The sequence below is a fragment of the Tupaia chinensis genome, unplaced genomic scaffold (genome assembly GCF_000334495.1).
Source record: "Tupaia chinensis unplaced genomic scaffold, TupChi_1.0 Scaffold000355_1, whole genome shotgun sequence".
In the NCBI taxonomy this organism is placed as follows: Eukaryota; Metazoa; Chordata; class Mammalia; order Scandentia; family Tupaiidae; genus Tupaia; species Tupaia belangeri.
In genome coordinates this window covers 2,578,598-2,587,455 of record NW_006159850.1, presented here as the reverse complement: position 1 = coordinate 2,587,455, position 8,858 = coordinate 2,578,598, and the positions used below count along the sequence as shown (strand labels likewise).

Genomic DNA, 8,858 nt, shown 5'->3' with positions numbered 1-8,858 from the left:
ACGGACCCCCGGCCGCCCGCTCTCCGGGGCGCCGGGCAGCACCCCGTCATCACGGATCCCCGGCCGCCCGCTCTCCCGGGCTCTGCGCAGCACCCCCTCAGCACGGCTTCGCAGCATGACCTTGTCATTCCCGGGTCTCGAGTGGTGCTCCGAAGGAAAGCCCGGAGTCCGGGAAGTGCAATTGTTTGAAGAAACAATTTGCTCGAAGAAAGACGCTTTCCTTCACTAAGCGGCAGCCCCAGGGGCAGAGGGGAGCTGGCACGGGTGCTAGGAGCCCCAGGTGACGACGGGGCACAGAGCCGCCTTCCCCGTCCGACACGCCCTCCTGCCGGCTGGAGGGCCCTCACGCTGCCGACAGGCCTCTACGTGGTGCTCGCCGGCTTGTGCGCCCACGCGGAGCTCTGCGGTGGCTGGTCCCTGGTACGTTTCTCTCTCAGGGACCTGCAGCAGAGTGACCCAGCGAGGGGCCACCAGCCTGTTAGCATCACCCCGGCCCCCCGCCAGGAGAGAGGCCTGATCAGCCAACACGGGTCTCCCATCTGAGCCCAAACTTCAGAAACCCCGAACCTGGGAGTTGCCGAGGTGGGAGCCAAGATCCGAGGCATGACTGAGGGACTGTGTGTGGACCTTTGTGTATGTGTGTGTGTGTGTGTGTGTGTGTGCACGCACATGTGCATGTGTGCATGTATGCGCGCACATGTGTGTGTGAGAGAGAGAGAGAAACTTTCCATCAGACAGACCTGGGGCTTCTACTGGAGGGCATACCACCCATGAGCCGTGTGATCCCAGGGAAAAGACTGCACCCCTGGTCTGAGCTGGGGATGTCCTCACCTGAGGGGCACCCTGAGTCTGAGTGGGGGACCATGGTGCCATGTGGGTTCAGTGAGCTGATGTGGATGGAGCTCCTGGCACATGAACTGGGCGAAGGCTGCCCTGACTCTCAGTGGCCCGAGACCCGAGCGGACCAGAGTCTAGGTGTGCAGAACAACAGCTCCTGGCGCTGTCTGGACCTCTGCGTGTCCTTGGGAACCCACAGAGCGCTCCCAGAGCGTAAATGAGTTCTCCAACAAGACATTAAGGGTAGCTCTCTCAAAGCATTCCCGTCCTGGAAACGGGGCTGTGTCTGACCCCGGGTGGGGTTCCCAGCGGCGAGCTGGCAGGAAGACTCCGGGGGCAGGGGCCGGGGGAGTCCCAGAGGGGCCTGGGGTCGACCCTTGGCGTTGTCTCACATCAGGGCAGTCACTCGGCCCCCGTACTTCGGGTCTGCCCCCAGAACGTCAGTGCACAGGCCCCGGTGACCTCAGCCCCGGGTCCCGCCCTCCCCCGGAGCCGCCGCTCCTAGCCCCAGCGCGTGAAGCACCGTCCGACCCTCGTTCCAGCCCACGGCTGTGCTGGCATTTTCCCTCACGCCATCGCACGTGTCCTGACGTGGACCCTGACGAGGAGCTGCAGCTGAGTGATGGGGCCACTTCTCCCTCCAGGCCTGTGTGGGCCCACGCTGCCCGAGCTGGCCACGCCAGGGCCGCCGCTAGGACTGCCAGGCCGTGGCGAGCGGAGAGAGGGCTCAGGCTGTTCAAAGCGCGGGCGGTGCCGTCCACACTAAGTCAGGGATCCTGCAAGACACCGAGTCACGGCCTCTGGCTGTCGGCGAGGGAACACAGACGCCCACAGCCGCAGAAAGCCGTTCTCGCGTGGCCCTGCCGCGCTCGCGGCCGCCGCTGGGATTGCTTCCTTGGTGGATTACTTACGGTTTTTCCGACGGTAATGTCTAGTGTCTGAGAGAAAAATGGCCTTTGTGATGCACTTTCTGGGGGCTGTCTGGAGAGCACATTTTTAAAAAGGGAGAAACCGGTTATCGTAGAGCATGTGTGTACCTGAGAGACAACCCTCCCCGGGGCGTGGGCATGCGTGCCCCCATTCCTCCAGCCCGCCTGGGCCGAGCACACGCGCCTGCTGTGACGCCGGCCGACCGTGGTCACCACGTGGGATTGGGCTTCTCGCGAGCACTGCTCTGCTGCCGTACGTACAGCCGAGATTCAGTATTTTCTCAGAATTGAAGCACATGGGAGACTTCGACCCACAGGTTTTATCTAGGAGTGCTAAGGGGAGGATCGGAAAGGGCGCAGTGAAGGGAAGATACCACACATGCACGCAGTGACGCACATGTGGATGCTCGGCTGCGCTGTCCGTGAAGACGAAAACCACTGCAAGACCCCCCAGTGCTGCAGAGACGGCCCCCTCTCGGCAAGGGCCTTGGCTACCTTCCGAGTTCCCTGTCACCCACATGCTTGGCTTCCAGCGGCCACCTCTGCCACCCTCCCGAAGGGTGGGTGTAATCCACAGCCGGTGTGATTGACGGCCCTCCTGAGGACTGGCAGCGCAGGGGTGAAGCCCCAGCCTCCTGCCCTGGAGACACCTGGAAGCCCCGCAGAGTCAGGCTGGGGCTGGGCCGGTCCTGAAATCGACAGGGTCCTTCATTCCCCCCCTCCTGCCTGCCCGGCCCGCCTCTGCCCGGCGCCTGGGAAGGTGTCCTCATGAATGACTTGCCCCCTCGTGCATCCTAGCCTCACCCTGCTTCTGGGGAGCCTGACCTCGGACTCCCCTGACCAAGGACACTTGTAATAAAATGGCCCTCCTTGGCCACTGGACTGTGCCCGATGTGGCTGGGGTCTGCAGGAAGCCATCCGAAATTCCTCTGCCAGGATGGCGTGCTTTGGATTTAGGGACGATGCTGTGAGTGAATTATGTTTATTTTCAGATGAATGAATTACTTTCGCCTCCGTAGTCTGCTCCTTAAATGTCTTTAAGTTTATTTCTTTCTTCTGAGCGAGACAGACAGAGAGACAGCACCCCGACAGGGCCTTGGTGCCATGAACCAGCTGCAGCTCCAGCCAGCCCCAGACCATGGGCACGCATGTGCCCACGTGTTCAGAGAGCTCTCCAGACATGACCTCAGACCTTCCTGCGCAGCCGGCCTCGCGGAGCATCATACCCACCCTTGAGATGCCAGACTGCATCCAACACGTGTCCAGACCCCTCTCCGCTGGTCTCCTGGAGATGGGCTACTAGGCCCCTGGCACGTGTCCTTCCTCACTTCTCATGAAGGGCCAGCATTCTCATGGACACCCGAAAGGGATGTACATTCGCATGGTCTCTCAGACGCGTGTGAGCACGTGACATGGTCTTAGCCAAGCCAGGTGTAAGTGGATTCAGACATAACCTGCCTGGCGCACAGGTGCAATGGTGGGGCAGAGTCAGCCATCCTAACATCATGAGGTAACGACAAAGCCCGAGAAAATCGGCAAGAGCTCAACTCTAACCACCTGGTATTGAACCAGTGTCATCTGCTGCTACCTGGGACTTCCCAACGCTACAAAGAAGTACTGTACGAGTGCTTTGAAGTCATATCGCAGTGGCTGATGCAATGCTCGAGTGTCCGCTGCACCAGGGTGCTCCTGACGGCCACTCTTCAGGACAGACCCTACACTCAGGGCGTTTGCTGCACCACAGATCCCCCTGCAGGATGCTGCCATGCACCAGCTCCCCGGGCCCAGGGCTGTGGGACTGAGTCCGCATGCCTCTCTGCCATCTCCACACCCTGGACCCTGCCTGGAGAGGTCGGAAGTGACAGCCTGTGCCTCACCACTTTGGAGGGGGACATTCCCTGTCTACCACATCTGGTCTTAGCAAGGCAGAAACTGGCACCAAACGTGGCATGCATGCTCATGTGTGCTCACGTGTGCTCATGTGGGGGCCGGCCGGATGAAGTGCGGTGTGTCAACATAGCGGAACGTACTCATTTTTTAAAGGATTTTGCCAGCGGGTGTGTGCACTTGCCCCAGAGAGACGAGGCAAAGCGCGCGAAAGCACCTGCCTGGGGCATGGTCATGCCGCAGTCCCTTCTCCTCCACCCTCCCTTCTGGGATTTTGGGCACATATGTACACCCCACCAGCATGTTTCTGGAGCTGCAGGGTCCAGGACTTGAACTGTGCAGTAAGCCGTATGGCACGAAGCTCCTCTAACCACCAGGCCACAGGGCTGCCCCAGAACCCCATGCATTCGAGTGACATCATAAAAGAGCTAGCATGTGGTAGGATCGGTCTTTCGGGTGGGGGAGGGCTCAGCAATCACAGGGAACAAAGAAGTCACACGCGGCCACAGCGAGCGCACGGAGGCTTCCCCGACATTCAGCAGGGACATGCCTTCAGTCGTGGGTGACAAGTGGAACTTTCTTTTTGGATGTCTGCCTCAGTAGAAGAGATCGTGGTTCAGTAAGGAAGCCCCTGTGCGCCTGCTCAGCTCGGCCCTGACTGCCCTTGTCAGGGCGGCTGGGGCTCAGCCGTGCCGTGTTCCCTGCCCCTCCTCCGGACAGAACTGCCGCAGACACTTCTAACAGCAGCATTCTGTTCTGGGGGCCCAGGTTCGACCCCGCCCGCCTCTTCTGGGGGTGGAATCCCCCTTTCTGGAGCTTTCTCTCCGGGCGACGGGCATAGTGGGAGCTTGGATCTCGGCACTCTCCTCGCCCTTCCTCTTCGCCGCCCCAGAGGAGTGTTACTGCCCCCTCGGCTCAGGCCAGCAGAAGCTTTTACGGAGCTCCAGATGTTCGCTTCCAGGGGCGGCCTTGGCCCTCGGCCCTCGAGGAAACCTCCACTTCTGCTCCTGCGGGGAAGAAACCGCGGACCAGAAAGGAATGGAAGGAAGACCGAGAGCCAGCCCGGCTGTCAGAGGGCTCTTCCCGGGGGACGCCAGAGCCCTCCACAGATGTGCTGCTGCCATGGAGGAAGCCGCAGGTCCCCTTTAAGGAGACTGGCAGCCTCTGCCTATTTTTACACGTTTACGATCTGCAAGGAGAGGCGGCCAGGCATCGCCCAGAGCTGGGCAGTGCAAGCATCTGTTAGTTTCCACCCCTCCCGCGTGGCAATCCATTATGATAAGGCCCAGAGGGAGGGAAGGAGCCAGGCTCCCGCAGCCTCCTGCCTGGCGGAGCTGTTTAAGCAGCAGGCACCTCCAGCCCAATCCATTAACCAAAAAAGGGCGCCCAGGCCTGAGCGATTTCTAGGTCCCTGCCAGGGCTCAGACGGCACAGCCCTGATTCCTGTACAGTGAGTCTTCATCCGGCAGGCGCCGGCACACGGCTTTCTTCTCAGACACCAAGAGCCGGGACAGGCTGGCCCAGAGAAGCCCTCTGACACCGGCATGGCCTCGCGGCCTCCTCCCGGGCGGTTTCCCACGGCTGATCTAATAACTGCCACAGAGGAGGCCCGGGAGAACCAGCCTCCCAACGGAGTGTGCTCTCTCACGTCCTGGAGGACAGAGGTCTGAGATCCAGGTGGGATTCGAGAGGACCCCTGTCTGCCACCAGCAGCCCCTGCAGGCCCCTGGAGCTCCCGACACAGCCGCGTTGCTCCAGCCTCCGCTTGGTCTTCGCGTGGTTGTCTCCTCTCTTCCTTCTTCACGTCTCTGCTGGAGGGAGGGGCCACCCACACAGTCCAGGACGGCTCATCGAGGTTCTTCATGACATCTGCAAAGACTCTGTCTCAAGTCAGATCACTTGCAGATTCTGGGGGTGAGGGCTGCCATTCCACCACACACCTTCCCAGGAATTCCAGGGAAGGCCCAGTGCGCCCACGCTCAGCCGCCAATCCACACAGCAGGTGACATCGTCCATGCCGGGTCCCCTAGGGACCAGGGGCTCCCACCCCACAGTCTCACCAGAGCCCCCGGTGCCCACGGCCCACAGGTGTGCACAGAACTGTTAAGAGTAGGGACTCTGTGACCGCAGTTCAAGTCCCGGACCCAGTGGCTTAAACTCACGCCGGGCACGGGTGCGTGCGTGCCCAAGATCCTGCTAGAGGAGAATGGAGGAGAAGGGATTGCGGCGTGGCCATCCCCCCTGGGGGGTGATTTCTCACTTTCTGTCTCTCTGTCTCTCTCTGTCTGTCTGGCGAGCACATGCGCCCTATAGCAAAAACCTCTCTAAAAAAAAAGAAAAAAAAACACGTAGGGACTCTGAAGTCAGCCTCTGGCTCCACCAAAAACGCTGGCCAGGCCTCAGTTTCCTTACCTGTCAGGTAGGAGTAACAGGAGCACCTCTCCCAAGGCCTGCTGGGAAAACCCAGAGCGTGCCCACACAGGCCAGAGCGGGCCACCCCACTACCACACGGCCTGCGCTTGCACTCTCCGTGTCCTGGTTGGGGATTCTGGAGTCAGAGCTCACTGGCCCACGCCCCTCGGTGGGTCATAGATGGATCCGCGTCCCACAGCCACACTCCTCGTGTGATTTAAGTCCACAGAGCCCTTTACGCAAATGTCGCATGGACAGGGATGTAGCTGTGGCTTGAGCCCCAGTGGGACAGGCTGGAGGAAGGACAGCCCGGACGCTCCCAGGAGGCTTTCCACGTGTATGTGGCTTTGGCTAGTGGCCGGGGGAGGTGCAGGCTAGGAGGGGACCTCCACAGGGTTCTGCCCCGTCCCCAAACTGCTGTCACACCTTAACTCCCTGCACAGTCTCACTCCAGACACTCCAAGTCCGCAGGGCAGTCCACCTGAGCCCCAAAACCAGAAGGCAGAGCAGAACAGGAGGAGGAACCAGGACCAGGCGGGTTTCGCATCTTTTTCAAAAACAAATACGATACACCTTCTCTGCAGAGAACCTGGGCCCACAGACGAGTACCGCCAGGGCGTCACGAATGAGCCTGGTCGCCCGCTCCCGTCTGTCCGCTGTGAGTACCCGAGCCCCGAGAGGACACTCGAGGTGGCCAGGACCAGCCTGTGGCTTTATTCCAAGCGCTCTCTGCAGGCCAATAAAGAGGGTGGTTTCTCGGTCATTACACAGCGCTGCTGCGCCTCCCTGCACTGTGTTCTGCAGCCGTTTCTTGCACCCTTACGCATTTTCTCAGAGCAGGACTGCTCAGGGTGCGGAGCGTTTCTGTGCGGGCATGACCCGCCCTCCATTTGCCCAGTCTGGTCACTGTTTACTGCATGACTGCCTCTTCCCCTTAGAGGACGTGGATAATGCTCTGACGAACACCTGTATCCGTCTTTCTCTCCCGCTGCCTATCTGTAAATATCTGTAGAATCTCAGTATTTCGTGGAGCCAGGTCCTACAATACGAAGACTGTGTTAGAAGATAAGTGCTTTTTGTTTTGGGTTTTAGCCATGGGCTATATGCACACTTGCTTCAGAGACACAGAGCAAGACCGAGAAAGAGAGAGTGAGAGATCACACACACACACGCACCCTGGGACGGCCACGCCACAATCCCTTCTCCTCCTAGGATTTTGGGCATGATGTATACATACCCAGCATGATTTTCAAGCTGCTGGGTCCAGGGCTCGAACTATACTCCTCCATGTAGGAGTCCAGCTGCCTTAACCACCACATCACCCGCTGGTCCAAAGGTAAAGACTTTGGAGGTATTCGGTACCCTTCGTCAAGTTGCTCTCTGGAGAGGTCACATCAGTTTATAATCCCACCAGCAATATATGCTAAAAGTACTTTTCTCAAACATCTCATATCGAAAGTGATTTTTAAAACCTTTTAGCCAAGGACCAGCAGATGGTGTCATGGTTATGTCACTGGACTCCCACGTAGTCAACATGGTTCGAGTCCCAGACCCGGCGGCTTAAAACTCAGGCCAGGCTGGGGCCAGCAGGTGGCAAGGTGGTTAGGGGCGCTGGACTCCCATATGGCCGACTACGGTCTGAGTCCTGGACCTGGCAGCTTGCTTTCCCACTTTCCATCTCTCCCTCTCACTCACTGTCTCTAGTCAAATATAAATACATAAATAAAGTTAAATAAAATAATTTTAAAAAAATAAACTCATGCCAGGCAAAATGTGCGTGCATGCACAGAATCCTGTGGGGAGGGTGGAGGGGGAGACACTGCACGGCCATGCCCGGGGCTGATTCTCACTGTCTATCTCTCTGTCTCTCTGGCAAGCGCATGTGCCCTAAAGCAGAGATCTCTCTTTACAAAAAACCTTTCAGCCAATTTGGTGTGCAAAAAGGACTGCTTCAGCATGTTCTCTTTGACTGTCTTTGACTGTTATGCGGGTCGGCATTTTCCCCGCGCAGTTGACCGTCTGAATTTCTCCTCTTCTGAATCGCTCGATTCTACTCTCCCCGTTTGCCTCCCGGCCGCTCCCTTTCCTGCAGGGATGTGGGCTGGTGGCACCCCTCACTCGATGTGCCCCCCCAGTGTGCCGGGGCCCCGGGAAGCCGGCCACCTTCCATGGACGCTGCAGGCTTCCCATCAACGTGTCGTGCCTTTAGAGTTTGGTAAAGGGTTCGTTGAGAGCACCACGGAAATGAGCACACTGGTTACCTCCTTCTCATCTGTCTCTACCTAGACACCTGGAGAAGGCAGGAAATGCAGTGTTTCCCTAACTGCTGTGGACAGGTCTAGTACATCCGAAGACCGTGAATCCGCCTTACTCCGCGAGTGATTACGATGAACAAGGTAGCGTCAGGACCTTTTGTCCCAGAAAAAGAAAGTCTGAGCCGGCTTTTGGGTCCCCACTGTGCTGAGCTTCAGTGCGCTTTGTTTACCACCTCTTGCTTCCTGGAGACGGTTTTAAAAATGCCTCTGATTTGCTGAACACAGCAGCCGAAACTGTTACTCTGACAGAGTAAGAGGCTTCGTCCTCTGGGCCCTCCTGCCACGTCCGCATAATCAGCACATCTTTTTAGGCGTATGCACCTGGGGGTCTTCACGGCTCCTCACAGAGGCAGAGAGCCCGCCAGCTCCAGAACACTCCCTCTGCTTCCGGAACTGCAGACCAAAGGTCAGGGCACCCGCACCCTGGAACAGCTGGACGGCACCTCCGGCTCTGTGGGTTACACTGGCGGCCTAGGAC

At 58.8% G+C, this 8,858-nt stretch overlaps 1 long non-coding RNA gene across 1 annotated transcript; it reads left to right on the top strand.

The window, feature by feature from the left end:
- The first annotated feature begins 4,138 nt into the window (after window positions 1-4,138).
- Window positions 4,139-8,567, top strand: LOC102502819 (uncharacterized). Its single transcript, XR_003550061.1, has 3 exons — window positions 4,139-4,272; window positions 6,650-6,723; window positions 8,352-8,567. It is a non-coding gene; the product is annotated as an uncharacterized LOC102502819 (long non-coding RNA).
- The last annotated feature ends 291 nt before the right edge of the window (window positions 8,568-8,858 follow it).